The sequence below is a fragment of the Desmodus rotundus genome, chromosome 1, assembly GCF_022682495.2.
Source record: "Desmodus rotundus isolate HL8 chromosome 1, HLdesRot8A.1, whole genome shotgun sequence".
NCBI lineage: Eukaryota > Metazoa > Chordata > Mammalia > Chiroptera > Phyllostomidae > Desmodus > Desmodus rotundus.
In genome coordinates this window covers 115,724,498-115,743,003 of record NC_071387.1, presented here as the reverse complement: position 1 = coordinate 115,743,003, position 18,506 = coordinate 115,724,498, and the positions used below count along the sequence as shown (strand labels likewise).

Sequence of the window (18,506 nt, the reverse complement as noted above, 5' to 3'; positions counted from 1 at the left end):
CCACCAAACTCTCTGCACACCGCCAGATGGTCTGGTGCAGCAACAGCCTTTCAGAATTAATAACTCTCCCTCCAGAGGGCCGGCTTCATTCAGGAGCCATTTCACATTTTCCAGCCAAGTGTGTTTTTTTCCCGTAGTGTTTCCTGCCTGCTCTGTTCTGGGTAGACCGTGGGGCCCGCTCATGAAGGCAAGAGAGATGTCTCCTGCTCCCTCCACCTTCCTTTGCCTTTGGCTTCTGACAGTGCAGCTTTTAATCTAGAAATTATGGTAACTTGTATGTGCATTTTGAGAGTATATCATTGCTGCATTTAATTAACGGTTATTAGCGTTAGCGTACTGTGCTGTATTCTATGTCACAAATCATCAAGTCTCCCAGAGCAGTTATAGCAATTAAGAACTCCATCACACCTTCTGTATAGTCATTTGGTACTTTTCCAGGTCTTTTCAAAACTGGAAATTACTAATCAAATCATTTCTGCTCTGTGCCTCGGTATCGTTTATTCCATTCCTAATGATGTGCGACTTTTTTTCCTTTGGCCGTTAACAGAAGCATCCGTGCATCTAACCCATTTCACACCACCGTCATGCTTTAGCGAGGTGATAATGAACTCGCAGAAGGAAATGCAGGCTTTGGTTCTCTTTTTTCGAGCAATGTCTTTCCTCTCCTGCTGTTGGGTGATTGAATTTTGAAACTGTAAAATGCATCGACAGACCTACAAACCTGACTTGCCAGAGCCACAGCCATCACGTTTAGCTTCAATTCAGAGCTCAGTGCGACTCCTGCCTGATCAATTTGTCATCCCTCTAAATGGAAACTAATTACTTCCCAGGGAAAGATTGCAGGCAAATACCAGCCTTTGCACCAGCAGCCCTCCGCAGTGAGGTGAAGACGAAGTCCACGGGCTTTCACCAAAGGGGCTGTTTCCCTCTCTGCCTGAATAATGTCAGGAAGAACTTTTATTCTTTAGAGCAGGTGTGAGTTTGCTGTCACATCCACTAAGGTTAACTGCCAAGAGTGCTTCTCACTTCATAGGTCACCAGGATGGTCTCGAGTCAAATGTCAGGGACCATTCAATTGCCTGGTTTCAAAAAAAACATACCATGGCAGGCTTTTGACAGTGTTTAGATGAGGACGAGCCAGCCTGCTGGCAGTGTGGCCTGTAGCTGCTGGCCCCCAAGGGGATTCTCTTTTTCCCCTTCCCAAGAACACGGCCCTGGAAGCATCCCCGGAATGACTGAATCGCTGCCATCCGTGCAGCATCAAACAGTCTGTGCCACTGACAGCTGTAGGCAAGATTGACTTGGATGCTGGGCCAGCAGGTCCGGGCCGTGCAAGGCTGCTGCTCAAGGCCCGCATTAGTGCGAAGGCCCTGGCTCAGGGCGGCGGGGCTGGGGCTGGGGCTGGGCCAGGCCAGCCAGCTCAAAGGCTGTTGAACAATCTGATCAGAGGAGGCCTTGCCAGTTCCCTCCCTTTGCCCATTTTGGATGCTGTCTGTTCAGGCCGTGTAGAGCTGTCAGGCTGCCTGAGTGGTTTGGGACTCAGGGCTGATCCTGTCACCTCTGTGTCTGGGATGAGCTGCAAGGCCTTTAGCCTGACACTAGCATTGCCCAGTCTTGGACAGTCTCTCAGAGAAGTCAGACAAGACCCAGGAGAGAGGTTTGTTTGGTTCGGCAGCTGATTGGACCCCTACGATTTGACTTGGGTTCCATATTGGATCATGTTCAGGCCCCCCACTGGTGTATATAGAGGAGCCCAAACTCTAATCATGGCCCTTTCTAAAGCTCGCTTGCATTTCATCCCTACCATGTAGCAGTGAAGCAGTGAGAAACTGGATCGGTTGTGTGGGCCATATGAGGTGGCTAAGCCACTGAACTTCTCCGGGCCTCTGTTTGCTTCTCTGCAGCCATTGAATGTAGCTGGATGAGATCCCCGCATCAGGCCATTCCAGCTCTCCATGCTCACATCCATGCTCACGTTTGCTTTGAAATACAATAAAACCCCAGAAAAATAGTTACCTCAGCTTGGCTCACTCTGTGTTTAAGTGAGAAATTGTGATGGCTCCTTGAAAAATGATGCTGCCTTTATAATGCCTCCTCCTCACTCTCTGCACAAAGCTAAGGCACTCGGGGCCCACCATGAGTCCTCTCCTCTGTGGTGTGTTTGCTGGAACTTGCATTTTGGTAAGCAGGCCAGGACTACTAATTGGGAGGGAGGCTGATTTTTTCTCTGTCATACCTGTCTCTTAACCCCTCTCCCACCCGCCCACATGCTGCCTGCCCACCAGCCCCTCTTTGCCCCTCCTATTCCCCCCGCTGTTAGGATGCTAGGAAATCAGGTGACGCCGACAGTGTAAGGACTGTGCTGCACACGTCTGGAGTGAAACGCTGAGTTCCTGTCTTTGGCACTCAGACAGCCTGTGAACAGCGTGAGGAAGAATCAGGATTGGAGAAACCCTGTGGACTTCTAGCCACTGACCTGTCCACAGTAGCCATTCAGGAAATGTCACCCCATGGCCCAGTGTAGTGTCAGAGGACGGGAAATGGCCGAATGATGATCGCGTGTGCATGGAGCTTTGCTTAACCTTTGGCACCCTTTCCTTGTCTCCATTTCTCACTTGTAACCTGGGAATAATGGTAGTACCTTCCTCCTCGGGGGCTCTGGATAAGGATCCAATGACTGAAAACACATAAAGAACCTCGAATGGTTCCTGCTGTGTCCTCAGCCAGGATGCACCTGAGTTGCTGTTGTTACAGTCAGTGTCACTGTAATCACTACCACCAAACTACCACAGTTTCCTGCATACCATGATGCCGCCAGCTCACTGTGTCGCCTTCACCAAAGCATGTCGCCTCCCAGACCTCAGGCTCCTCATCTGCAGCATAGGGGTGGGGGTAGGGCTGAACCTTGCTATAGTGCTTTCTGCTCTGACAGTCTCTGAAGTGTCTGTGATGAGTCTGCAGACGGACCTTATCTATGCCTGCACCAGCGAGAGCTCTGTGGCCTTGAGTGGAATTTATGTACTCAGGTCAGTTAGCATAAACATAGTGGAATGTTTAGATTAGAAGCATGATAGACAAACTTGGAAGTCATCAAAGACATGTAAGGAACTTTTGGAAAGGATCCATAGTAACAGTGGGCAGAAATGACGTTATTAAAATAATCCCACTGGATAAGAGATTAGAAGACATCTTTTGCAGAAAATAGAATTTACATCCATTTTGAAATTACATAATACCTGTTCCCATTGACCTTAATCTCTGAACACGTGCATGCCAGCTCAGCTCACAAAAAGAAGCCAACATGTCAAAATGAGATGAGTAAACACAGGCGACAAAGAAACGTAAGCAGTGCCCTTCCGGGTCACAGGGCCCAGCCAGTGCAGCCTTTGCCTGAAAATGTCCCGAAGGGGTTTTGTGAGTCATCAGAGATTGTGTGTGTGTCAAATCTCCCATAGTTTAACAGCACACCTCCATTGTGTGGTGCCTGGGTTCTTAGCGTGTGGACAATGAGGAATCTTTCAAGTATAAGTAACAGAACTAAAATGGCCTAAGCAATAGTGGGGAGTTATTAGTTCCAACATGGGCTGGTTAGTTCAACTTTGGTAACTATTTTGAAGCTCTGGATTGGCCTCCCTGCCGCTCTCTTAGCTTTTCCTTGTTGCCAGGAGCGCTGCAGTCATCGTTGCCATTTTCTGGAGAAGTCCCTGACAGGACGCAAGGGTGGGGACTCCTCATGCACCTCCTCTTTTTATCAGGAGGCAATTTTTTTCCAGAGGCCCCACAGCAAATATCCCTTATGTCCCATTGCCTAAAACTGGATGCTATTCCTGTTTCTACAACAATCACCAGCAAAGGCCAATGGAATTTCCCAGGTTGGTCTGTGCCTCTGTCATGGGGGAAGGCCACCTGCCTGGGCCGGTACCTTACAGAACCTAAACCAAGTCTGGGTTCGGCAAGCTCAAAGGCTTTTCACCAGGGCAACCATCAGGGTCTGTCTAGGACCTTAAAGGACATTGATTTTGATGCACTACCTTGTAGGTCTGAAGTTGGCAAGTGGTATAACCTCTCTGAACCTCAAAGAGCATGCAGTGGTTAGTAGCAGATCTAGAACTCGAATCTCTTTCCTCTTACTCTCATCTGAACCCCTGTTTCTTCCTGGCATTATTTTCTGTTTCACATTCTTAATATTAAACAGGTTACAGCTGCACATTTTGGTTTACTCTCTATTACCACTAATAACTACCTGGTCAATTGCTACCAAAAATGTTGTTTAAAAATAAGAACCACACACATATGCTTCAAGATATCCCCATCTAACTTCTATGACCATTAACTACTTTATCAGATTTATTCTGTACGCAAAGCAAACACACTCGGAAGTCCTTGTTTTCAAAAGCTTTATGGTCTAGATAAGAAAACGCTTCCTGTACGCATGACAGTTACACATACATTAAAAATGCCAGCTGATGGATAGATGGCCTGGGTTCGGGTCCGGGGAAGGAGGGACCATGTTGGACGCACGGCCGAGGCCTGAGGGAGGGGTTTCAGTTAACAGAGGAGGGAGGGGAAGTCCAAGTAGCACGATGACAGTGATGACGGCAACAATCACAACATTTATTGAGCGCTTACTATTTCCAAGACAAAGTTCTAAGCTCTTTACATGTTTTAACTTACTTTGTCCTCTCAACAGTCCACCCTACAAGATAGAGTTTATTGTTTTCTTCTTATTTCCATTTTAAATATAAGATTAATGAGATAATAGAGAGGTTAACCAACTGACCGAGGCCATATAGTTAGTGAATGGTGAAGCTCAGGGAACGCGGTGCGTGTTCTTCATGCGTGCTCAGCCCGCTCAGTGTGAGCAACTCAGGAGAGAGGAGAGTTCAAGGCTTTGTGAGGGGACTGCCTATATGGTGATATAGCTACAGGGAGGTTGTATATATAGCAAGCGAGGTATCATGGAGATAAGGTAGGGGAAGTTTTCTCTAAATTCAGATGTGCCGAGAGCTTGATCTGACCATTTGGGTCCCAGGAAACACTGGCAAACACATATAACACGAAGAACACACGCACCGTTGCACATGGCTTCTCCCTCACAGTTTTGTGTCTCCACTTTGGAATTACAGGATGTCTACGAGCAGTGAAGACGGCACCAGACGGTTATGATCACATAATGTATTGCACGTGCCATCGTAATTGCACTTTGCCCTGATCCCATGTGATTTGCTCTGATCAGACGTTAATTGGGAAAGCTTCAAGGCCCACTTACCCACGACTGACTAAGTGGTGCCTTCAGCCTATCTCCCAGTGTTTCACTAAGGAGCGTTCACCCCGGGTAATATAACCAGTACGCCGAACCACCTCCATTTTGACATGAATGCCAAAGGCCTCCATTTACTCCGCAGTGTGAAATTAAGTCACAACACGGGACCCTGCCTTTTCCTATTTTTTAGGATTAAAGAATTTATACCACTTAAGATGTTAAAATGGAATTTACTCAGCAGCTAAAGGGAAAGGGATTGACATTATCTAAATGCAAAAGTCAATGAATATAAGGTCTTAGGTCATCCTTTCTGCTAAAGATCAAGTGCCCAATAAAGAGAAAAGGCTTCACGGAGAGGGAGGCATCCCCAACTGGAAGGTGAGCCGAGTCAGGGAAAAGCGGGGTCGCTCCAGATTGCAAGAAGGGCTTTATTGCTGGTTATTTCCATTACTGTAAGCTAAAGGTGGACTCTGGTTTACTCTTGGATACTCAAGAGTTGACTCTTGACAACGGTGGGAGATTTTTGCTGCTTGATTGGTTTTTGTCTGGCTTGGTACCCAGATTTCTTTCCCTAGTATACTTTATATAACAACCTTTCCCCTCTTATTAAATGAAGTGTTTAAAATTTTTAAAATAACATTATCTCATACTTTTATATTTCCTCCTTGGAAATTTTACTGCTCCGGGTATTTCAAATACCTTGTAAATGGCTTTGGAAAAATGCTTTGCACTGGGGACCAGGTTCTAACCCTAATTCCAGTTCCTAACTTGACGCGCTTGGGTGAAGCGTGTTAACCTCTGTGACTCCCGGGTCCCTCTAGACTTTCCTTCCTTGAATCACCTCCCTCCAGTGCCAGTTCAAATTCTATCCCTCTCTCCAGGCCCAGTCCAAATGCTACTTCCTGAAGCTGTCCTTGATTTACTTCCTTTTTATTTCCCTCAGACTTGCAACAGTCCATTGAGTCATTTCCTGTCCTCTTAAAGTATATATTGCTTGAGAGCCAAGGCTGTACCTTTGGTATCTTCAGTGGTCTTTGCGCTCCAGAACGCTGAGCACAGAGTTTGCCCACAGTAAGCACTCAGATGTTGAAGGAATGAATTAATAAATCAACCTTGAGATCATTGATTGTATTTGTTTCTGTAAAAGCACTACAGGGCTCTTAGCCATAGTGTTGGGCCCATTGGGGCATTGCAATCAATTGTGTGTGTTGTAGTTATTTGTTATCAGTGATTGTAGGGCTTGGAAATTTGCAAACAATTTATGGTTGTATAAATTAGAATGATTCTGTGTAGTAATGCCCCTTAATGATGATAACAATGTCATCCTTCAGTATTATTTAATTCTTCAATACGACTTTCTCTCTTGCACTGTGATTAGTTTCTTGAATTGAAGAGAACCAATGGAAATAGAGTAAGAACCCAGGATATGGTATGTAATCTACAGCCTGTTTTTTCTTCTGTGCCACAGCTCAATAAGCTAGAAATCACTGCTAATTTTTACAGAACTATGGAGTTGCTTTAGTGCTTTCCTACTCTGTAAGATTTGGGGTCATTGTCAAAATGAATGTTATCTGTTAATTTAGCAAAAAGAATAACTATTACTCTAAATCAAGGTCAGCAAATGTTTTCTGTAGAGGGCTAGATAGTAAGTACATGGGACTTGGAGGGCTGATACAGTCTTTTAGCAACTACTCATTTCTGCTGTTGTAGCTACTCATTTCTGCTGATCTGCAAATGAATGGACATCACTGTGTTTGATTTATAAAATCCCGCTGGGCAAGGTTTGGCCCACAGGTCTGCTCTGAGGCACTGAGTACACCTGGGTGGGTAAATGATAGTGGTTACTTTTAAAAATTGTATTAATCATATTAATTCTACTTCCTTTGTAATGGCTAGGGCGTTTCTGCAAAGAAAGAAAAAACGATGGGATGCTGAACTTGTTTGCTTATTTGCAAGAATATACAGTATTATGCAGGGTGGGGCAAAAGTAGGTTTACAGTTGTTCATGTGGCAAATAATACAATAATTAATAATAATACAAGAGTAAACTGTGTTTTGTGTACTCACAGCGGTAAACCTACTTTTGCCCCATCCTGTGTATTTGATGGTTAATAGTCTCTAGACTTTCTCAGCATAAGAAATGAGATTAGATTCTGTTTATGATTTAAATACAGCCACGGAGGGCAGTTCATTAAAGCAAGGTATGATATGATAAAGTACCTTGTCTGCTAAGAAGTTTGCTTTTGTAGTGTTATCTGTGGTGCATTATTTCCTGTCTTGGTAGTTTCTCTCAGTGGGATATTCAGGCTCTACCTTCCTGTTTGGCATTTTTGTTGATAATTACTTGAAAAATTGCCACTTCTTTTTTTTTTAAATTACTGCATGGAGTAATAGCCTTTCTTCTCAACAGTCAGAGGCTAATAAATGCAACCGTGTGAAGTAAACTTTTAAAACAGCACCTCACATACACTGCAGGTTGACTTGAAATAATTAGTCTCTGGAGTGTGGACACCCACTATGTGTGTCTCAGAACTCAGATTCAGAAATGTCTGCCAGAGTCTGTGGTGGGAAGCCATCACAACAGCAGGCTCCCAGGCACTTGGGACATCCCACGCTGCAGCATTATTTTTCAGGGCCTGTAAGTGGCCCCCACCCACTTCCTTGGCTTTTCTGCCTCCTCGCAGTGAAGAGCTGTGACAGCCCCTCAAAGCTCAGGCCATCTCCACGTCTGACAGGAAGAGTGTTACCCCAGAGTGCTGTGAACTGAACCCCTTTCCAGTGCAGGGCCAGGACCATGTCCAGCTCCTGAGGCTCTTCTGAGTCACGTGCCAAGTCTCTCTGCTGTTGGTCAGACCCAAGTTGAGGAGCTCTAAGAAGGGAGTTGGCACTCCACATTTTCAGGATGTCACAGGCGCCTCCTCTCCTCTCATGCTGACACCGACCAGGGCTGGAGCCCTGTTATATCAGCAAGTAATAGAATGTGGCTTAGAAACTAAAGTTACCATCTCCCATGACAAGAAATCTGGAGGTAGGTGATACCAAACATGTCGTAGAGGCTCGCTGTTGTCAAAGAGGACCCAGGCTCTTTCGTTCCTCCCACTTGGCCATTTCTGGGTTTTGGGAACAAGTTACCTCACAGATGTAGGATAGCTGCTGAAACTTCACACGTGAGGCCACGTCCTCACATGGAACCATGCCATGGGGGAAGGAAGAAAGGGAGATAAAGAGAGGATTCTTCCTTACGCTGTTCTCTTTTAGCAGGGAAAATTTTCCCAGGAGCCTCCAATAGTTTCCCTTTGGGGCTTACTAGCTGGAACACTTGCCTCCTGGCACTGGGAAAGAAGGCTGCCGCGATTGGCTTAGACCAGTCACAGTCTCCCCTGGCACTGCACACACACCGCACTGATGGTTCTGTTGGCAGAGAAGAAAGGGGAATGGTTATCGGGTAAGCAGCCAGCTGTGTCTGCTGCACCTGACCTAACCACCCCACCCATAGATGGGTAGAGCATCTTTTGCTTTGACTCACGAATCAAAGCCTTCCTAAGAGTCTACTATCTATGGATAGTTCTCTAGCATTATTGCCAGCAGCCTTTCCCTACTCCTGATCGTTAGTAGATATCTGGATTCCCCATCAGTGCTTTTTCTACCTGGCTGGCCTCCCCAATGCCTGCGAGGACCTGAGCTTGCTGAGTCTTTTGGGCATTATGTCTTATCCCCTGGCATAGTCTTTTTGGTTCTCTGCACATTGCTCTATCCCTCCTGAGGTATAGATAAGCCACTTTGGGACTCTCGATGCCTTAAACAAAACATTTCATTTTTCATAGTAAAATCATTCAATGTCTGCATTTTTTTTCATTATAGTACAAAAAGACATGAGATTGTATTACTCAATAGGCTACTTTTAACAGATAAGATTCTGAAAATTCAAATAAATTTGAAGGGTTCTCCTCTGCCAACTTAATTTCATGGGATAGTTTAAAATGTTATTTAATTCCACACTCTAAGCTATTGGCTCTTGGTTTTTTGATATTACATGTATAAAACTGTAGGAGGTTGTTTAAGAACTGTAAGAATTGATCTGCGAGATGTCAAATAAAGCTAATTCTTAAGTACCATAACTACTGGCCCCACCTTACACATCAAGAAAAAAGGCTGTAAGAACTAAGGTGACCAGGCTGTCACCTGCCACCTTAGGTGGTCCTGCCAGCCTTCACAGAGTTGGTCCTGGAGCTGGCCCTTTGAGTCTTCCTCTGAGGCACTTTCCTTTTTCTACCACAATACCACAGAAGTTCTGGTCTCCGGGTGGTATAGTAAGAGTAAAGAAGGCCATCCATACCCTCAGACAGCCCAGTCATGCCGTCTGCTCATTCCAAGAACCTCTGCTACTCTGCCCAGACTTCATCAGAGATTTCCTTTCTTTTCTTTGATGGAATTTCCGGTAAGAAATAATAAATGCAAGAAGAATAGGTACAAAAAGGTTCAGCTGTAAGTGACCAAGACCTTAAAATAACAGTGGCTTGAAAAAGAAGTTTCTTTCTTATGTAAAATCTGGAAGTAAGCAGTGCAGAGCCCTGTTCCTCAGAGCCTTCTGGGACCCAATCTTCTTCCTGGTTTATGCTCTACGCAGCCCTCTTCTCATGCCCCAGAATGGAACATCAGCCAGACATCGACCTTCCCAAAGGCAGGACAGGTATAAGGGAAAGGATACAAAAAAGGAAGAGGAGAAGGAGCAAGGATCAAAAGTCAAGGGCCTAGAAATTATCAGAATCCTGCCCACAACTGCTCTAAGCTTCAAGGAGGATAGGAAAGTAGTTCGTTTTGGACTGCCACATCAGATAAACATCCTACTACTGTGAAAGACAAGGAGAAGAACAGTTAATAGGAGACTTTAAGAGCTTGCAGAAAGTGTGGAAGAGAAGCAAAAAATGTGACCCAAATTGACATTGGGGAGCCATGGTGACTATATTGGTATCCTTCATGAAGGGCACCTGAATTACTATTTATCCATTCTTTCACTCAATAGATATTTATTAAGCAGTTACTATTAATTGGTCACTGTTGTAGATACTAGTGATATAACAGGGGGCACAAGGGGAATATTGTGGTGAAGGCAAGAAGGGTTGCTCTTAGAATGATCAAGAAAGGATCTGCTAGGGGTGATGGTTGCAGCTGCAGGGTGTGAAGGAGTAAGTCATAGGAAGATGTGGAGTGAGATGTGTTCTAGGCAGGGGAACAACAAGGGAAAAGGCCCTGAGGTGCAGACACATTTCATGTGCCCAGGATCTATGCAAAGAGGCAGCCGCTGAGGCTGGAGCAGCAGGAGCCAAGGGAGCATGATGGAAGGCTAAGTTGTAGAGGTAACCAAGGGCAGGTCTCACAGGGCTTGGTAGACTATAATAAGAGGTTGGAATTCACTCTCAGTGTTATGGGAAGTTTTCAGATGGCCTTGAGGAGGAGTGTGACATGGTTATGTTTGGATATAGCTATCATTAGGCAATCTACTGTCACAGATCTGTTGGCCTGGTGAATAACGGTCTTAGGCACAGCTCCTTAGTTCTCTGACGTATTTGGCCATGCCTCCCTACCAGTGACTCCACTTGGTTCTTGCATCAAAACAACTTTTATCCTACCATTGGGAGACTGCTCTGAATGGTAGCATTGCAGATGGGAAGCACCCCCCACCCATGTGCTGACTTTCAAGACCCCAGGTTTCATTCATATCCTATCAGCAAGTGTATGGTTCGTTCTGGGACCAGGTATGTCTGTACTAAAAATCACAGAAAGACCCCAGGAACGTTGTTAGGGATGAAGATCATGGAGGCAGAACACCAGCCTCTGCTGATTACTGTTTTCTGGGACTCCTCAGGTGCTTCACTCATCCCCCTCGGAGGGTTTCTCTGTGGCTTTCTGATGGCGTTCTGCGGTCTGCCCAAATGTCCCTTCTGCTGTTGTAATGGCAGGACGAAGCCCCAGGATAAGCAGGATGTGGTTGCCCACTGGCAGGCATTGCAGACATCCTCAGTGCATGAGGGCTGGAGTTAACCAGGCTCAGCGTCTGCCTACCCAGTTTTCTCATGCAAAGCTACGTTGTACAGGAAAATTCCATCGAGATCATGTACCACTAAAATCAGCTTATTTTTTTCCAAAGAGGCAAGGGAGCTACTTCTTAGCAGAGCGAGCTGTAGAGTCTCACCAGAATGCAAAACACAGGCCTTTGTATTAGAAGTGAAATATTTAGATAGGGATCATTATGGAGCTCTTTTTACAGCAAGACAGGCCTGATAAACAGAGAGAGAGAGAGCAGGGGAAGGAAGCACAAAGGAGGTAATAATATCTGATTAGCTAAGCAGCTGGATAACTGAAGGAGAATTTGTTAAAAACCTATCAAGACATCAAAGCTAGAAGTGAGCCATTCTGTAAGCCCAGCTACTTGTGGAGCCGTCTCTGGAATATTACCCAGTGTCTAATTTGCTGCTATTTTTTCCCCTAGTGCCACTTCTTCACTAAGGAATCTGGGCTGTGTAACCTAACCCCTGCCTGTCACTGGGGCTTTTTTCCATCCCTGTCATGGCAAGGGATCCCAGTATGGAGTAACTATGTTGGTATTCTAGTCATCCCAGTAGTACTGGACCACAGTGAACAAGTAACCTCGTGTTTCTGGGGACAGGCGGGAAGGAACTTGAGAACTTGATCCCCTTGAGGCCCATGGAGGATTGCTTCCACAGAGCCCTGGATTTTGCAAATGACTGGTTTCCCAGGATGTGGCACATCCATGCTGCTTTGGTTTTCTTTCCCCCGCTTAGCACAGATCTACTTTCTCTGCCCAAGATAGGACAGGGGCCTTGGAAACCCATGGAAGTCATGCTTCCCATAAAGATCAGCTTCTGCTAAAGCAGAAATGAGAATGATTTGACTATAATGAGGGCCTTCCCTTTGCCCGAGCTCTCCTGGTCCTGCTGGTCCAGGATGAAGTCAAGCTCCATCAGTGCTTACTGTGGATGTGGTGGACTGGAGCTCCTTTTGAAAGAGGGTGGTAGCTACTTGAGGGAATGTCTCAGCCTTCAACCTGAGGAGGACTGTCCCGCTCCTGGAGACCCTGGGGATCTGTCTGGGGTACCGGTGGTAGTGGCGAACACCCTGCCTCCTCCCCCACCACAGGTCACACCCTTGTGCACGTGCTCATGCACAGAGGAAGTAGGTTCATGGTCTCTTCAGATAAGGGCTTCAAAGCTCTGCTGCCACCTCTGCTGTCACGTGGTGCTGGCTCCTGCCACCTACGAGAGCCTTTGATCCATCCTTGCTGAACCCAGCCCCTTGCAGGGCTGAACGCTTTGAACCCAGGGCCAGCAGCCCCTCTAGAATTCTGAGTTACCCCTCACAACCAAGGGAGGGGGATTCTTTTTGTCTCCCCTAAATTGTGGGTGCTTATTTCACCATTGTCCTGTAGGATTATGAAGAGCGCCCTGGGAAATGTTTCAGGGCTGAGAGGCAAAGGATTGCAAACAGGAGCCCAGTGTCTGGGCAACTTCCTCTACAGTTTAGTATAGATAAACCACATGCAGATAGAAAATCAGAAGAAAAGGAAATTCATTGTAAGGCTGCGTGCTTTCTTATTTGGGGTGCAAGGGGAGTGGAGAAATCTGTCATGGATAAAATCCAACTTTAATGACAATCTGAGGCCCTGACGCACAGACATATTGCAGAGCTAATGTATTATTTTGTTTTTGTTTATTCTGCAGAAATGGGGAAATTTCATCTTTTAGTAGAATTACAAGCTCCCCTTTTATTATTCACAGGCCCTAATATGCATGGCTGCCTGAGCCAGAGAACTCTCGGTGATTTTAATACCACTTCTTTGCGAATCTAAACTGGTTTTCCAGCCTGCTCCCTGGCGGGCCACGGGGGCTGTCAGAGTGGTGTAGTACATACTTAAACCTCCTTCCTGGCTGCTGGTGTTTTCGGGCAGACCAGGGGCCTTGTTGTGATTTGTCTTAGCTCTGAGGGCAAAGGATGGGATTATTGGGGATTATCAGTGGGAGGTAGGCATGGATGGGGAGGAAGAGTCATTGTCAGCTTTGCTAGTGGCCTTCTTGGAGTTGTTGCTCCCTGACCATCCCAGCTGCAACCAATATGCCCTCCTCTAATTCCTAAGTGTTTGTTGGACGTCACTCTCAACACTGCCGTTCAGCCAGGCCTGCGTGTTGGAATCTCATAGGAAGTCCTGACCTCGAGGCCCTACTCATATTCTGGTTCCACTGATCTGGGCATGGCCTGACATTAAGGTTTTGACCTTCCCCCTTCACCTAAGTGATTCTGTGGGCAGCACAAGTTTAGAACTCCTGCCCTGCACCCGAATCCTTTCCTGCTTCAAGACATGGTCGGTAAGCTGATGGCTTCTTAGGTTCCAAACTTGGTCGCTTACCTGCTGTGTGACCTTGGGAATGTTTTCTGAGCTTAGCTTCTTTGTCTGTGAGCTAGTAGAGTAACTGCAGTGTACATAACACTTACCACCCAGGGATTGTCATGAGGATTCAATTCATTTCTATTCCCTGGAAGACTATTACGAGTGGACAGTGTTATAGGAACTGAGCTTCAGCTGGGAAAGGAGGATAGCTCAGACTTTGTGAAGACAGTGGGAAAACAAACTAACTTACCAAGATTTACTGTAATGTCAGTGCTAGCATGGGGGAAGGATGACAAGTGGCCGGAGATACTGCCCTTAATGTGCACATTCTGTACCTGGCTGTCAACAGTGCAACACCAGCGTATAGACTTCAGGGCGGTGTCTTCAGTATTGCAGCTCCTGCCATGCCCGTCACTCAAGGGGAATGAGCTCTCGGAGTGAGCTGTCTTTCTAAACCGGTTAGCAGCTCCCAGAGACAGCAAAGACAGACCTCAAACTTTGTGCTGCCAAACTGGGGCCTGACTGCTACGTATGCGGTGAATGCAGGCACCAAGCTCCGTGCACAAGTTCTCGGTGAGCACAGATTCAGAGGGAAGAGGGAGCAATCCAGTGTTTCACCAACCCCAGGTACAGCGGATGTGCATGAAAGCCCTGCAGCCTGGCAGGAACTGTTCAAAGCACAATGAGGCGAAATATGAGGAAGCCTCAGCTCTTCCTTTATCTCCTACCCCACAGCTACTACAGTTTCTTCTCCTAATGTCAACACTGCCATTAGCATTCCCCACGAGACGGGCACCAGGCTAATGCATTGTACACATCCTCTCCTTATGTCCTCACTGGGCGAAGTAGGTGTTGGGTTTTTTAACCCTACTGTACATTTGCGGGAGCTGGGGCTTTGCCCTGTTATAATTTGTTCCTGGTCACACCAAGATGCACACTGTCAAGTAGAAAGTCTTTCCGCCTAGCCTGATTCTTTCTCCCTGAGGGAGCCAGCATGCATATTGAAGGCCTACTGTGTGCCAAACATGGGCATTTAGCCATGAAATCATTGACCCCCATATCACTTTCTGCTTCCTCTACTGTCCAACACATTCTACACACAGGACCCAGCAGAATTTTAAACCAAAAAGGAGAAATCAGGTCATGGCATCTTCCTGCGTGAAATGTGCAGAGGTTTTCCAATGATCTGAATAAATCCAGACTCAGCCTGCATGGCCCCCCTTGTGCCTGCCTTGCAACCTCGTCTCCAGTCTCTCCTTCCTCCCTACGTCTGGCCACACTTCCTGTTCCTGGGCCAAGTCAGACTCCTTCCCTCCTCACCGGAGGCCTTGGCCTTGTCCATTTCCTTTGCTTATAAAGCTCTTTCTGCAGCTCATTCTCTGCAGTTGGTCCATCTCTTCCTTCTGCTCAAATGGAATCTTCTTGCTTCCCTGACCAACCCTTATCCCAACTTGGCACTCCTGACACATATCAGAATCTGCAATTACCTTGGTTATATTTTGTGTACTTGTATTTTTATTCTCCCCTGCGAGATGTGATACAGAGAGTGGACTCTCTCTCTGTTCTTGTTAAGAGCTGCCATTTGACCCAAGGTCAGCTGGCACGGTGGCAGGCCACCTCCTCATCTGACAGGGGAACTAAGACTAGACAGAAGTCAGTGAAATTCCAGGCAGAACATGAGAGAGAAACACAAACTCTGCTTGATGGTGCCCGAGGCCAACTTCTTCAAGAAGCTATTTCTTAGGTGGGCTTTGCAGTGTGGGTGGGCCCTGAGTAGCACTAGGTGGCAGGCACGAGGGAAAGGCCTTGCACTGGACAATGCATAAGGTTAGGTAGGATGGAGAAGAGCGCGTAGGAGGACTTGGAGAGTGAGTAGGGAAGTTTCTCTTGCTGGCCCGGTCCTTGGGCAGAAGGAGGGCACTGGTGTGAGGGAGTCCTGGGGTGCGCACCCATTTCAGGGGAACTACTCAGACCTTGGACAGAACTCCAGTTCTGTCACCTGATAACTCTGTGACCTTGGGCACCTTCCTTAACTTTATGCATAAAATGGGTATAATGATATCTTCCCTTTGGTGAGAATTAAATCAGGCATGGCTCTGTATACATTAGAAAGTCCATAAATGCTGGCTTAGAGCAGTTTGATCAAAGGGGCTGGGAAAGTGCATCCAGGCTCCCTGCAGAGGCATGGTCCTCCCTGCAGACCGAGGCCTGACTTAACCCCTAAGAACACCAATAAAATGCACCTAAGCCATGAAACAGAAAAAAAGTTTAACCCTTTATTTGAGGTACATGAATGGCTCTTCAGAAACTGCTGGTTGACATTTTTCTGTCATAAATAAAACATGGAGTCTAACAACCATTCAGAAAGCCAGTACCATCTGTGCCAAACAGCACCTTCATTCCCTAGGAAACAAAGCTGGAACCTTCCCTTGCAGTTCCACCGGGCATTTGCTTGATGATCCAGATTGGAAGTGAGAACTCACAGTGGGGAGACGGACACCTGACTGCAGCAGGAGGCACAGCCGGGCCAGGTGCGGGCTGCCAGCCCTTCCCACGTGTCCAAGCAGCTCTGCCGGCTCAGCTGGCCCTTTGAATGCTGTCCCTGAGTGGGAAGGGCTGCTCTGCTGGCCCCACCCACTGCAGAAGGCTCTGTTCATCCCTGGGGGTGCAGCTTAGACAGCTGTGTGCTGGGGGCTGGGTACCTGCCTCCTTAGGAACTTGGGTAGGCTCTGAGATAGGCTTTGTCCTAGAGCAGGCATCACTGCCCTCCCTTTCCCAGAGCCAAGCTGTGGACATGGGTCCTAGTGAGTCAGGAAAGTCTTGCAGGAAGGAAAGGGCAATCCTAATTACTACCTGGTAAACAGTCCTCATTTCCAAACCCAGCAGGTCACCTAGAGGGCAATGTATGGGCAGTGATTCATTAGAAAGCTGTATGCCCTGATGTTACAGCACGAAGTGGGAGAGAGAAATGGGACTTAATAAATCACTCCTCTGGCACCATTGCCCACATACCTAAATCTGTAGCAATTTACCCCAAATGAGGAAATAATAATGTCATTTTCCACCAGCCTTTTCCTGGAAGAAAGTTCTGTGATGGAGGGTCGACAGCTGTTTAAAAATTTTCTAGGCTATACCTTGTTACAAGGTTGGTGTAGGTGAGCTCTTCTTTACCGTCTGCCTCTCCGCCCCGGGCCTTGTCCATAGCCCTGTAGGGATCGAGCAGTGAAAGGGCACAACGGGAGAGAATTAGATGGAGCTCTCAACTCTGTCAGTTTGCTATTTTGGATAAAGTAAATTGACATCAATTTTTTTCTCCTGAATATTGAGTCTTGGGCCAAGTTATGGAATATAAGATTATTGAGTTTTGCTGTTATTACTCGCTCTTCTCTGCTGCTTTTCATCTGGAGGTCTTTAGTAATTTTCAAACAAGTATTCCTGTTTTACAGGTAGGAGATAGTAAGTGGTATGGAACAATATAGGGCTTTTTGCAGAACAACTGAAGGTTCTGGATATGCATTTGAATAAAGTCAGCCCCTGTTGCAAATGGAATCCAAAATACACAGAGGTGTAAATATAATCGATATTTATTTCTCATCTATCTAACCGTCCTGACATGGGTATCCCTGGTGGCTACATGACTTTCTCCCATGCCATGATTCTGGACCCAGCTCTTTTTATCTCGTAGCTTTGCCATTTCCTAAGCCTCCTCCCTCTCTGCATCTACCCGGCCCAGGAGAACAAGCCCCAGAAGTTGACACACACCTGCTCTGGTCATGGGCCATTGCTAAGAACTAGTCTTGTGGCTTTAACCAGTTGCAGAGGGCATGGGCGTGGCCAGGAAACATAGTGCTTTGCTGGGCAATTGCTTAACTGTGACAACTCTGTGCTGTAGAAAAAGGATCCTGAGCTTGGTGGATAATTAGTGGACAGTAATCACTCACTGCCACACCTCACAGTGAGTGTCACCATTGTAACAATAGAGACCTGGTCTTGGCTAAAGTCACTTCATCAACTCTGGGGCCTGGAGTTGAACCCAAATACCCAGGCCAGCATTTTCTTTTAACTGCACTAAGGTAGAAGTGAAATTGTTGGGTTTGAGGGTAAGTAGACAATGGCCAGCTAAAGTAGATGGACAGACCGACATTCTGTCTTTACAAACATTTTTGGTTCATGCAATAGACAAGTTCTCAAAAATCTCTCTTTACAAGAAAACAAAAAAACCCTTATCTTTTCATAATTGCAGACTCACCTTAATCCTTCAGTCCTTGGTACTTGTACCTGGAAAGCTAACACACAGTTTTGCATCAAGTCATTATGCAGCTGACCGTGTAACAGATTGATGACAACCTGTGTCCAGGTGGCCCTGGAGTGAATGTCAGTGGTGGGACTCCATGCAGCACTTTGTGTTGTGGCTGAACTGAGGAACCGACGAAGCTGCATCGTTTTTCTCCCCTTTTCGTTCCCTCGAGCAGCCTTTTTCCATTCTAATTTTAGTAATATATTATTTAATCATTAGGCAGTTGACTAAGTTGTATTTATGGCCATTGTTCTTTCTGAATGCCTACTCACCAAAGGAAAACATTTGAAAGCAACACTTTCTTCCAGAAACTGGTTTCCAGTAGGGGGACTGGGCGACAGACTAGCAGTAGGGGGAGTTGCTGTTGGGGGCGGTGTGCACCCGGATGCTGGGGAGTGGTCAGGGGCGTGGCATGGGGATGACAGGGGTTGCTGCTGACCCCACGGACCCCACATTGAGGCCTAGCCAAGGATACATTGAACTACCAGAAATTGCTGATATTTGGCCATTTTTGTCCTTCAAAATGGCGATTTCATTGGATT

The 18,506-nt window shown here is 46.5% G+C and overlaps 1 protein-coding gene across 5 annotated transcripts in view; it reads left to right on the top strand.

Moving 5' to 3' along the window:
• The window catches only part of AUTS2 (activator of transcription and developmental regulator AUTS2), a 1,165,474-nt gene that overhangs the window by 1,033,522 nt on the left and 113,446 nt on the right, over positions 1-18,506 (top strand). The gene's annotated exons all lie outside the window — the stretch shown is intronic.